At 41.6% G+C, this 15,854-nt stretch overlaps 1 protein-coding gene across 1 annotated transcript in view; it reads right to left on the minus strand.

Moving 5' to 3' along the window:
* Dnaaf11 (dynein axonemal assembly factor 11) overlaps positions 1–15,854 on the minus strand; it is a 107,968-nt gene that overhangs the window by 74,125 nt on the left and 17,989 nt on the right. The window lies entirely within an intron of this gene.

The raw sequence follows: 15,854 nt of genomic DNA on the forward strand, positions 1-15,854 counted from the left end.
TCTTTCAGTTTGTTTATATGGTGGATTACATTGACAGATTTTCATACGTTGAACCATCCCTGCATCTCTGGGATGAAGCCTACTTGGTCATGGTGGATGATGTTTTTTATATGTTCTTGGATTCTGTTTGCCAGTATTTTATTGAGAACTTTTACATCAATGCTCATGAGTGGAATTGGTCCATAGTTCTTACTTTGTTTAGTCTTTGTGTGGTTTGGGTATCAGGGTGACTATGGCCCCATAGAAAGAATTTGGCAATGTTTCTTCTGTTTCTAGTTTGTGGAATAATTTGAAGAGTATTGGTATTAGCTCTTTCTTGAAAGTATGGTAGAATTCTGCTTTAAAACCATCATCGTGGTGGTGCACGCCTTTAATCCCAGCACTCGGGAGGCAGAGGCAAGCGGATCTCTGTGAGTTCGAGGCCAGCCTGGGCTACCAAGTGAGTTCCAGGAAAGGCGAAAGCTACACAGAGAAACCCTGTCTCGAAAAACCAAAAAAAAAAAAAAAAAAAAAAAAAACCATCTGGCCCTGGGCTTTTTTGGTTTGGAGACTTTTAATGACTGCTTCTATTTCCTTAGGGGTTATTGGTCTATTTAAATTGTCTATCTGATCTTGATTTAACTTTCACAAATGGTAGCTAAAAGAAATTTGTCCATTTCTTTTAGATTTTCCAATTCTGTGGAGTACAGGTTTTTGAAGTATGACCTAATGATTCTTTAGATCCCCAGAATCTGCTGTTATGTCCTCTTTTTTGTTTCTAATTTTGTTGATCTGGGTATTTTTTCTCTCTGCCTTTTAGTTAGTTTGGATAAGGGTTTATCTATTTTGTTGATTTTCTCAAAGGGTTGAGTCTTTGTATTGTTCTCTTTGTTCCTGTTTTATTGCTTTCGTCCCCAAGTTTGATTTTTTCATGCTGTCTGGTCCTCTTGTCTGCTTTGTTTGGTTCTAGATCTTTCTGGTGTGCTGTTAAGTTACTGGAATGAAATTCTCTAATTTCTTAATGCAGACACTAACTGCTATGAACTTTCCTCTTAACACTGATTTCATTGTGTCCCATAAGTTTGGGTACTTTGTGCATTAATTTTCACTGGATTCTAGGAAGTCTTTAATTTATTTCTTCTATGACCCAGTGGTAACTTAATAGAGAGTTATTCAGTTTCTGTGAGTTTGTAGACTTCCTGTTGTTTCTACTGTTGTTGAAATCCAACTTTAATCTAAGGTGGTCTGATAGGATACAAGGGGTTATTTCAGTGTTCTTGTATCTGTTAAGACTTGCTCTGTGACAGAGTATGTGGTCAATTTTGGTGAATGTTTTATGAGGTGCTAAGGATAAGATATATTCTTTTGTGTTTGGGTAAAATGTTATGTAGATATCTGTTAGGTCCATTTGAATCATAACATCTGTTAGTTCTATTATTTCTCTGTTAAGTCTCGGTCTGGCAGACCTGCCCATTGGTGAGAATGGGGTGTTGAAGTCTCCTGGTATTAATGTGTGGGGTCCGATGTGTGATTTAAGCTTTAGTAATGTTTCTTTTTACAAATGTGGGTACTTGCATTTGGGGAATAGATGTTCAGAATTGAGACTTTATTTTTCTTGTGATGAATATGAAATGACCTTCTCCATCTCTCTTGACCAATTTTGATTTGAAGTCTATTTCGTTAGATATTAGGATAGTTACAACTACTTGCTTGTTAGGTCCATTTGATTGGAAAATCTTTTTCCAACCCTTTACTTGTAGTGGGTAGCCATTCCAGCTTGGATCTGGAAGTTCCAACCCCCATTGAGACTCTGGCAACTGTCACGCCTACGAGGCGGGGCGAGGGGAGGTGCTGGAAACCCGAGAGCTGGATGGGCGAGCGCTCTCTCTGTGCGCGCTCTCAGCGCCTGGACCCTGGACGGTGGAGATTGACTGTGCAGAGCTCCAGAGAACACCGCTGGATTGCGATACACCTTCCCCAGACCCCCGCAACCTATCCATTCCTTCATTTGTAAGTCATCCACTAAATAAATCTTCCTTTTAACTACGTGGAGTGGCCTTTATAATTTTCCCCAATATTTACTCTGAGGTTAATGTCTGTCTTTCATGTTGTGGTGTGCTTCTTGTATGCAGAAGAGGTATGGACACTATTTTCATATCCATTCTATTAGCTTGTGTCATTTTATTGACAAATTGAGTCCATTGATGAGAGATATTAATGATCACTGATTGTTTGTTCCTGTTAGGATGTGAATCTAGCAGGTCTGCCTTTATATGTTACTTGGCCCTTTTCCCTTGTAGCTTTTAATATTCTTTCTTTATTCTGTATATTTAGTGTTTTGATGTCTTTCTTTTCTGATTCAATTTGTTTGGGATTCTATAAACTCATTGTATCTTTATAGGTGGGTGAAATTTTCTTCTATGATTTTGTTAAATATATTTTTTGGGTTTTTGAGCTGAGATTCTTCTTCTATTCCTATTATTCTTAGGTTTTGTCTTTTTATGTCATCTGAGATTTTCTGGATGTTTTGCATTAGAAATCTTTTAGATTTAATGTTTTATTTGACCGATGAATCTATTTCTTCTATCATGTCTTCAATGCCTGAGATTCTCTTTCATCTCTTGCATTCTATTGGTGATGCTTGTGTCTGTCGTTTCTGTTCGCTTATCCAGATTTTTCATTTCCAGAATTCCCTCTGTTTGTGTTTTCCTTATTGCTTCCATTTTGATTTTCATGTCTTGAATAGTTTCCTTCACCTGTTTGTTTAGTTCTTTTTTTTCTTGGCTTTCTTGGCATTCTTTAAGGGATTTGATTTCCTCCAAGTTTATGGCTGTCTTTTTCTTGATTTTTAAGGGAGTTTTTCATCTCCTCTTTACACACACACACACACACACACACACACACACACACACACACACGTTTTTATTTTATAATTAACTTAATTTCACATATCAGCCATGGATTCCCCCGTCCTCCCTCCTCCTACCCCCCAGCCCTCTGCCCCAATCCACCCCCAATTCCTACCTCCTCCAAGGCAAGGTCTCCCCTGGGGAGTCAGCCCAGCCTGGTAGACTCAGCCCAGGTAAGTCCAGTCCCCTCCTCCTTACACCAAGGCTGAGCAAAGTGTCCCTGCATAGGTCCAGGCTCCAAAAACCCAGCCCATGCACCAAGGACAAGTCCTGGCTCCACTGCCTGTAGGCCTCCCAAACAGTCCAAGCTAATCAACTGTCCCAATATCCAGAGGGCCTGGTCCAGTTCCATGGGGGATCCTCAGCCATTGGTTCACAGTTCATATATTTCAACTAGTTTGGCTATTTGTCCCTGTGCTTTTTTTTTTTTCCGAGATGGTTTCTCTGTGTAGCTTTGCGCCTTTCCTGGAACTCACTCTGTGGCCCAGGCTGGCCTCAAACTCACAGAGATCAGCCTGCCTCTGCCTCCCGAGTGCTGGGATTAAAGGGGTGTGCCACCACCGCCCGGCTTCCCTGTGCTTTTTCCAATCATGGTCTCAATATCTCTGGCTTATACAATCCCTCCTCTCCTCTCCTCTCCTCTCCTCTCCTCTCCTCTCCTCCCCTCCCCTCCCCTCCCCTCCCCTCCCCCCCCCTCCCCTCCCCTCCCCTCCCCTCCCCCTCTCTCTCTCTCTCTCTCTCTCTCTCTCTCTCTCTCTCTCTCTCTCTGATTGGGCTCCTGGAGCTCCACCTGGGGCTTTGCCATGGATCTCTGTATCCGCTTCCTTCAGACACTGGATGAGAGTTCTATCATGACAGCCAGGGTGTTCGGCTATCCAATCACCAGAGCAGGTCAGCTCAGGCACTCTCTCAACCATTGCCAGTAGTCTACAGTGGAGGTATCTTTGTGGATTTCTGGGGACCTCTCTAGCACTCTGCTTCTTCTTATTCCCATAGGGTCTTCATTCATCATGGTATCTTCCTTCCCATTCTCCCACTCTGCTCCTGATCCGGCTGGTACCTCCCAGTCCCCTAAGCTCTCTTTCCCCCAACCCTTGCTCTCCATTACCCATGCCCACCCACAGTTTGCTCATGTAGATCTCATCCATTTCTCTGTCTTTGGGTGATCCCTGTATCTTTCTCAGGGTCCTCTTTACTAAGTAGCCTCCCTGGAGTTGTGAGTTGCAGTCTGGTTATGCTTTGCTTTACATCTAGTATCCACTTATGAGTGAGTATATACCATGTTTGTCTTTCTGAGTCTGGGCTACCTCACTCAGGATGATTTTTTTCTAGTTCCATCCATTTACCTGCAAACCTCATGATGCCATTGTTTTTCTCTGATGAGTAGTACTCCATTGTGTATATGTACCACATTTTATTTATCCATTCTTCAGTTGAAGGGCATCTAGGTTGTTTCCGCATTCTGGCTATTATAAATAATGCTGCTATGAACATAGTTGAGCATGTGCTCTTGTGGTATGATTGAGCATTCCTTGGGTATATGCCCAAGAGTGGTATAGCTGGGTCTTGAGGGAGGTTGATTCCCAATTCTCTAAGAAAATGCCATATTGATTTCCAACGTGGCTGTACAAGTTTGCATTCCACCAACAGTGGAGGAGTGTTCCCCTTGCTCCACATCCTCTCCAACATAAGCTGTCTTCAGTATTTTTGATCTTAGCCATTCTAACGGGTATAAGATGGTATCTCAGAGTCGTTTTGACCACATAACCAAGCTTCATCTCCCCTTTAATGATCTCAATAATCATCATACAGTTGGTTTTAAGATTGTTTTCTTGTGCTTCAGCTGTGTTGGAATATTTAGGGCTTGCTGTAGTGGGTTGGCTGGGCTCTGGTGGTCACACACTGTTCTGACTTGTTGTTTTTGTTCTTACCTTTAGGCATCTGGATTTGGAGTGATTATAGGTCTAGGGTCCAATTTCTGGATTTGTCTTTGTTGGTGGATGTTTTCTTCCTTAGTTTCTGTTTTCTCTCTGGTCTTCTGGACCCTGTAGTCTATGGTTGAGTAGTAGGTCTCCACCCACATTGGGGGCTGGACTTCTGAGGGTCTGGAGGGTCTCTTGGCCTAGTAGAGGGCTGCTGCCTGAGTTTGGGGCTGACGTTCTGACTATGTATGTGCATGGCCTCTGATCTAGCCAGGGCTTCTCTGGGGTTCAGATGCTTGCCTGGCTTCTCGTGAGGTAGGAGGCTTCTGCCTGGTTTTCAGGGAGTTACCCTGGTCTCTGGGGGTTCAGAATGCTAGTCTGGCCTCTGGGGATCAAGATTCTGGCCTGGACTCTGATGGGATGGAAGGCTTCCACCAGAAATGTGGGCCAGGATGTGGTGACAAAGAGAGGAGGGGCAGTTGAGATTATGTTGGGCAAGCATGAGAAGGCAGGCAGTCTTACCTGAGGCTCAGGATGCTGACCTAGCTTCTGGGGGAAGAGGCAGTTTCTGCCAGAGGTGTGGGCCTGGATAATGTGATCCCCTATGCTTTTTGATTACACTGTTTTTCTGTTGTTTTCCTGTGGATAATTAACTTGAAGTAAATTTGGGTATGTCAGCAAAATGAACTCAATTCAGATTGGTTCATTGCTCTGCAATCCTGTCACATTTGGTGAGTGACCTCATTTCTCAAAGTTGTATAATAGAACTGAATTATTATATGATAGTTTCCTCCCTGCTTCACCTTTCCTTGATTTCAGCACTTGACTCCATCTTGGCCTGGGTAGGAAGTCATTTGCTGTAGCAAGGGCAGCTTGCCAGTGGCTATACCACTCATTTTTCTCATTCATTTCCTTTCTACTAAACCTACTATGAGCACTATAATTTTGGTTCCTACTAACTTTTATATGAAATATGAAAATAATCTTCTATACCCACTCATTACAAGGATATGTGAAAGGGAAAAATGAGAAAAACTAGATAAATAGCCAGGCGGTAGTGCTGCATGCCTTTAATCCCAGCACTCGGGAGGCAGAGCCAGGCAGATCTCTGTGAGATCTAGGCCATCCTGGGCTACCAAGTGAGTTCCAGAAAAGGTGCAAAGCTATACAGAGAAACCCTGTCTTGAAAAACAAAAAAAAAAAAAAAAACCCTAGATAAATGACAGAAAGAACACAATATCTTGACATGCCACAAAGCATGGCAATGTTCAGTCTGTTTGGAAAGACTGCACTGGCCATGCCTGGAACAATGTGAACACCAAACTAAAAAAATGGTAATAGCACAATCTACTGAATTAACACAATGACATAATCCACTGAATAAAGCAGGGGTCCATGCACCCAGAATGATATAAGAAATAATGAACGAATAAGTAGAGGAGAAGGTGAAGTTCTTGCTTAAGTTATAATGTCATCCAACAAATGAAGAATTATAGAATTGTAGGATCATTAGTGACTGTATTAAAACCATCACATAAAAGAATGATAAGGGACAGGATATTCACATAATGTCACATAATTTCTTCCTATCAATTGCTTATTAACCAAAATATAAAATGTAAGAGCGGTAGAGTAGAGTGACAAATTAGAAACTGACTGTCCTTTGGTTCTTTTTGTGACATTTAGACATTCTCTAATGTTTTAATTTTCTGTACAACTTTTGTCTTTTCTGATATTTCCTTGTACTGTGATTGAATACTTACTTATAACTTAGGTTTTTCTGTTATAATCTGAGTTCCTTGGACATTGGGAAATTGTCTTAAACTTGCCTTAGTTAGGGTTTCTGTTTCTCTGAAAAGACACCATGACCTCTGCAACTCTTATAAAGGAAAACATTCAATGGGGTGGCTTCCATTTTCAGATGGTTTAGTCCATTATCACCATGGTGGCATGGTGCTGGAGAAGTAGCTGAAAGTCCTACATCTTGCAGGCAACAGGAAGCAAACTGAGATACTGGGTGTACCTTGAGTATATAGGAGACCTCAAAGCTCACCTCCACAGTGGCACACTTCCTCCAACAAGGCCATACCAACTCCAACAAAACCACACCTCCCAATAGTGCCCCTCCCTTTGGGGGCCATTTTCTTTCAAACCAACACAAAATGGCTTTGCCTACTACATACAAGAAGTTCCTCAGCATAATAGAAATGGTTAAGAAATACTTAACGGAGAGAAGGCAACGGAGGAAGCAAGAGGGTCATGGAGCAAAGAGAACAGTGGAGCTAGAGAAAGGGGACAATGGGTGATTGGGCAAGTTCTTTGCCAGAGAGATTAGTTAGTTGGCTAGATGAAAATTAAGGAAAATAGAACTTTCAATATAATGGAGCAACTGAGGAAAGAGAACTGACAAGGCTGACTGAAGATCAAATTTCCTTCAGTGCCACCAGATGACCTTCACCGTGGGATGTGATGCTCTGGCCAGTAAGAACACTGCATAAAATATGTCAGCATGTAAAGAAAACTAGCCACAGGTTCAGTTTATGAAAGTGGTTAATCATGGCTTGGAGGGGTTTCAGTGGATAAAATGTTTGTTGAATAAGCATAAGGATCTGAACATCCCGAGAACACACATGAAATCTGGGCACAGCAGCACTCATTTGTGATCCTAGTACTGGAGGTAGGGTGGAAACAGGTAGATCCTAGGGTCTCACTAGCTAGACAGTCTGGCCTAATGGCAAGTCTATGGTTCATTGGCAAACCCCATCTCAAATAAAGAAGAGAGAAGAGGAGAAGGGAGGGGAGCAGAAAAAGGGGAGACGAGAAGGGAGAGGAGGAGAAGGGAGGAGAGGAGAGGAAGATGCTAGATGTTTACCTTGGCCTCCTCACATGCACACATAGACAAACACTCCCACACATATATAGGAGTATGCACACACACATACACACAACTTTTTAAAACTGGTTAACCAAACTCTATTCCACTATTACCAAAAAACATTAAGAATTGCGGTTATGAAATCTGTATCACAACATGGAGGAGCTAATGATCAAAGTGAGAAAACCTAAAATTTAACCCTGTCCATGTGCTGTGGCAGTGTCCAAGGACAGGTGGAAAAATGGCAAGGTGGTAATGGTAATGATAGAAATGGAAGCAAACTATTCTTTATTACAAAAATTTGCAATATGGCTATATCTGATATTTTATATACAAATAGGAGAAAATTACAGAAAGCTAATACAAAGTTTCTATGGTTTTCTCTGATATCCTACTACAAGAGGGTACAAGGATAATCAAAGTGTGCTATATACATATATTGAAATGCTACAGCAAAATTATTTTTTATAATTAACATGGGCTGAGGCGATAGCTCAAGTGTATGAAGGACCTGTGTTTTTGGATTCCCAGAACCCACACACAAAGCTAAGCATAGCCACACATGTATGCTTGCAACCACAGTGCTATGGAGCTAAGACAGGAGGATTGCTTGATCTTACTGGCCAGTTGGCCTATCTAAAAAATAGCAAGGTCTGGGTTTAATAAAAATTCCCATCTCAGCTGGGCTGTGGTGGTGCACCCCTTTAATCCCAGCATTTGGGAGGCAGAGGCAGGCTGATCTCAGTGAGTTCGAGGCCACTCTGGTCTACAGATTGAGTTCCAGGACAGGCTCCAAAGCTACACAGAGAAACCTTGTCTTGAAAAACCAGAAAAAATTCCTGTCTCAATAAAGAGCTTTATACAAAGGAGGGTATTTTATGTCCTCCTATGACCTCCATGCACACATGCGTCCACATACATGAACACAACACACACAATGAAAAGATGCTTTATAGGCATAGAATGTGCTTGCTGCATATATGAAAATGTCTTATTTAATCCCAACACCATGCCTATGAGAAAGAGATAATGATGATCACTCTTTAAGGTCAGGTTGCTAATGATGGCACTTGCCTCCATGATGTTGCTATCTTCACGTGCACTCAAGCCATTCCCAGGGGAGCTGGCATCTAGTTCCGCTCACTCTCCCTGTACCTGGCTTGATCTCAGAGACTTCCAGCTGATAGACTGCTGCAATAATAAAGTTATGTATCTTTCAAAACTGAGTCAAAGGCTCATAGGGTCTCCCAGAGTACTAGGATGCTCACCAATGCATACAATGTACATATGAATAAAGTATGAAATGGTGCTTCCTAACTATGCACAATTTTTAAGTTCCAGTTAAAATGCATAAAAAATAACTCATTAAAGCTTGAACTTAGAACAATTACTCTAGGACACTCAGAAGCCAGGTGAAACACTATCAGAGTTCCAGCTGGTGCAGAAGTTAAGAAAGGAATCAACAGCCATGTGCCCTGAAATTCTGACTTATACATCTGTGGGGGCAGGGAGGTCTATCAAGACATGAAGCTTTGCTTAGTCTGTTTTTTCACTGCATTGGGTAATTGGAACCCTAAAGTATATAAAGCAAAATATTACCAATGTTCTCACAGCTCCTGAGTGGCTGAGTTGGAGCTTGAACTCAGATCTGCATTCCTGAAAAGTATTTGTGTGTGTGTGCTCCTTTACAAGTATCATCATCATCATGTTAAAGTTCTCCAGTTAAAACTTTTATGCAACATATATTTGCATCTATAAATCAAAGCATTTGTCACCACAAAGCTGGGAGTGACCTAGGCTGGACTGAACTGATAGAAAAGAATACTCTGGTTTTTTTTGTTTTGTTTTTGTTTTTGTTTTTGTTTTTGTTTTTGTTTTTTTTTTTTTTGTTTTTTTGTTTTTTTTTTTGTTTTTTTTTTTTTTTTTTTTTTTTTGCTTTTTCGAGACAGGGTTTCTCTGTGTAGTTTTGCACCTTTCCTGGAACTCGCTTTGTAGACCAGGCTGAACTCACAAAGATCCGCCTGCCTCTGCCTCCCAAGTGCTGGGATTAAAGGCGTGCACCACCACCACCACCACCACCACCACCACCACCACCCGGCTAGGATACTCCCTTTTAAAAGAATAAATTTGGTTTGTTTTATCTTTGATTGAGTTTTAAAACAAAGGTTCTATAATCTTGGTTCTTTTGTTTTGTTTTGTTTTGTTTTTTCAAGACAGGGTTTCTCCGTATAGTTTTGGTGCCTGTCCTCGCTCTGTAGGCCAGGCTGGCCTCAAACTCACAGAGATCTGCTAGGCTCTGCCTCCCGAGTGCTGGGATTAAAGGCATGTGCCACCACCACCCAGCCTATAATTTTGATTTAACAGTATATTTGTTTCTACACATCACAAATGTGTGTATATACATATATGTATTAAATTGTATATTTACATGATTAATATACATAAATAATTGTGTATATTATAATTAATATGTACATATTATAGTTAATAATACCATTTAAAAGGTATGATTAAAATTGACTCACAAACTAAGTGAGCTATCACATAAAATTAACCTGGCTCTAGTTTATAAAGTAACACGAGTTTTTCAACAAAAGTGCCAGCTCCAACAGCCCCAACAGATTTTGATCAGCCACTGGTCCCAAAACAAGAGAGATGAGTAATGGTGAGAGTCAGAGAGGAGGTTTGACCAATATGGCCATGTTGGAAGGGACAAATGAAAGGGCCCAGTAACTCCAAGTCTATCTTTGGGGAACTGACAGAGTTTTACATTAAACAGAAAAAAAAAGTAGGACAAGGGGCAAGAGGTACATATAACTAAATAGTCACAGTCACTGAGTGCCTTCACTGATCATGTTATGAGTTCTGGTCAATAAGTCCTTGTGACACAGATGGACAAGCTTCCCCTAAAGACTGTTTTCCTGTTCACTCAGACTCAACACTATCACATCCTATGGACAAGATTTCCTAGTGCCATGGGACATAAAACATCTGGCTTCTGAATGCACAGATGTGCCGCTTGCCCAACAAGACAACTGTAAACTGAATTCCCCAGGAAAAGGCTACACTTACATTGATTGTGGCCCATTGATGGATTAGAACTCTGTGACTGTGGAGAGCTGGAAGAGTGTAGTCACAAAGTCTAATTGTCTTAGCTATATTTAGTCCCTTTAAAGCCATTTAGCACTCACCTTCTGTATCTCAATGTCCTTTCAACTACCAGGCAAAACCTTCAGACGGCATGAAATTAGCAGATCATGAGCTGCCAGCAACTCAAAGCCATCAGACAGCATCAAAGCCTATGACACCGCTTTGCTGTACCCCACTGACCTGCTGTCCCCACTAATACATTTCATAAGTGCCTTAATCCATGACTTTATTCAGTGATGACGGGAGCTCATGTAAACTTCCACACTGGACAAATCATTTGGGGAAGTTTTTCTAGGTTATTTCTAAGCCACACTCACTCCTATTTGGCTCAGAATAAACAATCTCCTGCTACCTGTGAGGTAAGAACCGTGTATTGTGTTGACACTTGGTATAACACGTACTTTGGGAGGCTCTGCAAAGCATTTAACGGTGTCTTTCTTTCATGTAAGAAAAGGCTGATTTCCAAGATTCCAACAAGATAAAATTTTCATGGTTTGGGGCTTTGCTACAGTTTTATGGATGAATGACTCAGGACCCTCTATATGTTCATAATAGTTTAAAAAAGAAAACAAATCTTCACTTTGCTTATACTTGACCTAAATGTAAAATAAATAAATAAATAAATAAACCATGTTTTCCATACTATAGATGAGCATGTTCCTAGGTGGCCAAACTTGACCAAGTCTCCCCTGCCAAGGCAAGCATTCTCTCCTTTACCCTTTGCCTTCTATCCTGAAAGAGGTCAGCTACTGACCCCAAGGGTCTGAGGTCACTGAAATCATCAAGATTGCTGCCTCAGGTGGGAAGGCAGCTCAAACACCTAGTACCCTTCCAATCCCTCCAGGTTAGAGTGGAGGGTTCTGGAGGAGGGGCAGTGGGCATTTCATTCTGCCCTGGTGAATCCTAAACATAGAAAAGAGAAGAGGGAAAAGAAAAACAGAGACAGGTTTCTTTGCTTTCATTTCGATTTCATTTTCTCTTCCCCCTCCTCTTCCTCCTCTTCTTTCTCCTCCTCCTCTTCTTTGCCATCTAGGCAAAAGAGAGAGAGGGTATAAAGGCCCCCATTTCCTTTTTAAAATCAGATTGAGATTTGCTGTAGCAGGTGGATTGAATATATAAATCCATCTTCCTCTTCTCACTTCTAGCCCTTCAAGTAAACCAAAAGTGCATGCACGTCAGAAAAAAAGATACCCCCTCTTTCTTTACCATCCCTATACACACTCCTGATTTCGATATGCATTTCCTCAAACAACCCTGCACCCAGTTCCTCCCCATTAGAGCTGGGAAGCATAATCCAGAAGGGAGCACCTGTCCACACGGGTGAAAGGCTGAAGGTACACTGACTGCATTTTGCAAAGTTCAAAACACAATAGCAGCGTTGTTGCCCTCTAGTGGTGAATGACCAGAACATCTGTTAAAAGGGAAGTTCCCAGTCCCTGAACAATTTCTCAACAAAAAACAAGCCCTGGACAACCCTAAAGAGTGAGAGTTGTCATTAGCTTTCTGACATTTATATCAAAAATTTATTGCCATAAATGTACATGCTGAGTAACTGTTGTCATTTTATTTGGCCGCCAGTTAACAGTGACAGAGCTGTAGCATACAGGGAAACAGTCATGCATGCCTCTCTAAAACAGGAAGACACCAATGGTGATCGGAACCTCAGCACTGACAACACTGGATTTGGGCCTTTGATAATGATAATGGCAATCTCTAGGTTTTGAGGATAAAAATTCAAAAGGGACAATGTATATTTATGTCTGTAGATACGTCACTGAAATGCCCATTCTACACGGGGAGGCAAAGAGTCTAAACCTACTGTGTCCTAAGTGAAATCCTCCCAATTTAGCTATTGACAGATGGAAGTGGGGTGGCAGAGCAGCTTGCCTGCCTCTGCTCCACGCCCCTCACTCTGCAGCAAAGCTGCCAGTCAACATGCTCCACCCACTCACAGGGCACACAGCCCTGCGATGCAGAAGAGAGGTTGGCTGGGGAAAGTGAAGCTCACAACCGCAAGGCCACACCAGCTACTGGACACACCAGATCCTCTGTGACTACTGCAGGACACCGAGTCACCACCTGAAGAAACAGTGCAGAATAGAACAGGGCGGGCCATAAAGAGAAAACATTCGGGGAACGGAAGGTATTAAAATCAGAGTTATAACTATACAACACATCTATCAGATGATATTTCATCCATCAAATAGCAATAGCACTACAGGAAAACAGCAATCAATACAGAAATGAGTGAGAAGGATGAAAATTGTGGCCAAATCAAAGGGTTAATTGCAAATGAATTCTAGAATGAGAAAGAATTAACATAGCATAATTATTCTGGGATTTAAATCTGGTGAGATGTCTCAGACTGCAGAATAAAAAGACAAACTAGTTTAAATTAGACATGCAGCTTAAGAGGCATGGAATGTCAGCTGACTATAACTGAATCCAATTAATAGACTAGAGGTCATGAGAAAGAGAGATGATTAGAGAGAGAGAAAGGAAGGACATCAGAAAATAATATAGAGGAGAAAGAAAGAAAAAGGAGCAAGGGTGAAAGGAAAAAATGGTAAGCCTCTTGATCTGGAAAACTACCCTTAGAAATATTTTTTTTACAAGTAAACAAAAACAGATTTTTGTCAACAGAAGATCTAGCACACAGAAAAACATTAAATGGGATCATTTGGGTTGAAATAGAGACACTGGAGAATAGCTCAAATTCCTATGAGACTATCAGAACCAGCCTGTCTGCTGTTTGGATGGAGCTTTTGCAGGCAGTGGTAAACACCAACAAGCCACTGGCTGGGCTACTTAGTGCTATGACCCAGGATGCCTTCCACAGGGACCTGGTATCATGGAAGAGCTACTCCAATCTTGCCTCTGAAGTGCCATAAAAGAAAGCTACCCCTTCTGGTGAAGGCGGGGGAGCTGAGTCCACCACATCTGCAGATAGGATTTCAATCTGCTGGAGGCAATGACTGCTAAATGCAAGAAGCAGGATGGAATCACATCTGACTAAGATGATGTCTTTCCAAATTCTGGAGGAGCCACGGACAAAAGGCTAAGGGAGCTTCATGATCCACACGAGCTGAGATGCTGGACTATGAGAGGCCTTAGCTGGGGAGTTGATGCCAAGTGTCATTCAGGAAACTCGGCCCAAATACACAACCTATGACCAAAACAGGGTTGGCAGTTGAGAAGCATGGACAGGGCAAACAAAGCAGTTGTGGGCCAGCAGTAGATGGTATAAAAAGTGAACAGGGGCTTGCAGTGGTGGTGCATGCCTATAATCCCAGCACTCGGGAGCCAGAGCCAGGTGGATCTCTATGAGTTCGAGGCCAGCCTGGTCTACAGAGCGAGATCCAGGACAGGCATCCAAACTACACAGAGAAACCCTATCTCAAAAAGAAAAGAAAAAGAAAAAAAGAAAGTGAACAGGGGCCACACAAAAGAATTCCATCCCCCCCCCACACACCTATCAAGAAAGCAAGGACCCAAAAGTCTATGTTTGGGATTTGTGAGGTCAAAGTCAATGACGTCCTGAAGAAATGTTCAGAGATAGAAAATATATCCATAGTGATGCTTCCAGCCTAGCTGGAGATGGTACAGAAGAGAATTCATTAAAACACACATGTTCAGGATAGTGATCTGCCCCTCAAGCTGTCATCAGCAGGTGAGGTGGGAGCACATGTGTAATAAATGCTAAATGATAGGAGGTTTCTTTTTCCATGGTGAACATGTTCTAGAAAACAGAAGTGTACCAAAAACTGATGAACTGTGCATCCACACTGGTGAATTCTATGGTATGTAATTTATATTTCAATTTCAAGGAGGGATCCAAGTATTTCAGCCATGATACATTTTGAGAAAACAGTATCTTTTGATTCAGTTGACATGGTGAACTTGAGATGGATTATAGAGGGTAAGTGTGAAAGATTAAGTCATTGAAAGTAGAAACAACACAAAATAAACTGTATTTAGAAACTGGAAAAGAAGAGGTTGATAGCTTAGTATATAATAGTATAAAACTTCTGCATACCAGTATCATTCATAACTTAAATACATTAAAAATGGTATATAAAAGGAAAATATCTGTACCATGTGACAATAGTTTAAGATCCTGAATATATGAGTATACTTTCCAAAAGTGGCAAATCAATCAAAAAATAGGCTAAAAGACAGGAAACATCTTAGAATTCACCTAAGAAGAAATACCAACATCCTATAAGTGTCGAACACCGAAGCCAAGATCAATATCAATAAAGAATCTGAAAGCAAACAGTGACGATGTTCCCAAGTGTATTCCAGCGTGCGGGAGGCTTTCATGAAGATGTACAGAAAGGACACTCATGTGGCCTGGCAGGTGCAAAGAGAGCTGATGCAATCCTTCAGAAGAAAAATTTGGCAGTGTATCTCAAAATCTGCATATTTAAGCTCAGGAATTTCAAGTCTAAATAAAACCCGGGGATGGTGGGGAGTGGAGGACTGCATAAAGAGTGGCTGGCGAAGGGTGCGCACCGCCGCCAGCTTATTTTAGCAAAACACAGGAATCCTCAGATGTCCATCTGCAGACAAGTGCTTAGCTAACCCCATCAATATTGATGGCCCTGCACAGTCTCCAGTCCCTTTGCTTGAATATCAAGACATCAAGGTAGTTTCCAGGAAGAAATTAATTTTCAAAATACTACTCATAAGGACCAGAAAGAGAGAGCTCAGCACCCACTGCCAGACCAAGTTAGAGTCTCCAGAACCCACAATATGGAAGGAGAGAACCGACTCCCACAGGCTGTTCTTTGACATCCATATGCTCAGAGAGAGAGAGAGAGAGAGAGAGAGAGAGAGAGAGAGAGAGAGAGAGAGAGATGCACACCACAAAAACATGTTAAGCATGATATGATTTGATAGAAAGCAAAACAAGAGAGAATCCTGTCACATATTTCAGGATGTCAACTACAGCCACCTCTGGTAAGGAGACCAAGCTAGGAAGGGGTAAAATACATTTATGGCTCCAGATTTACATAT

The sequence above is a fragment of the Peromyscus maniculatus genome, chromosome 20 (genome assembly GCF_049852395.1).
Source record: "Peromyscus maniculatus bairdii isolate BWxNUB_F1_BW_parent chromosome 20, HU_Pman_BW_mat_3.1, whole genome shotgun sequence".
Taxonomy (NCBI): domain Eukaryota; kingdom Metazoa; phylum Chordata; class Mammalia; order Rodentia; family Cricetidae; genus Peromyscus; species Peromyscus maniculatus.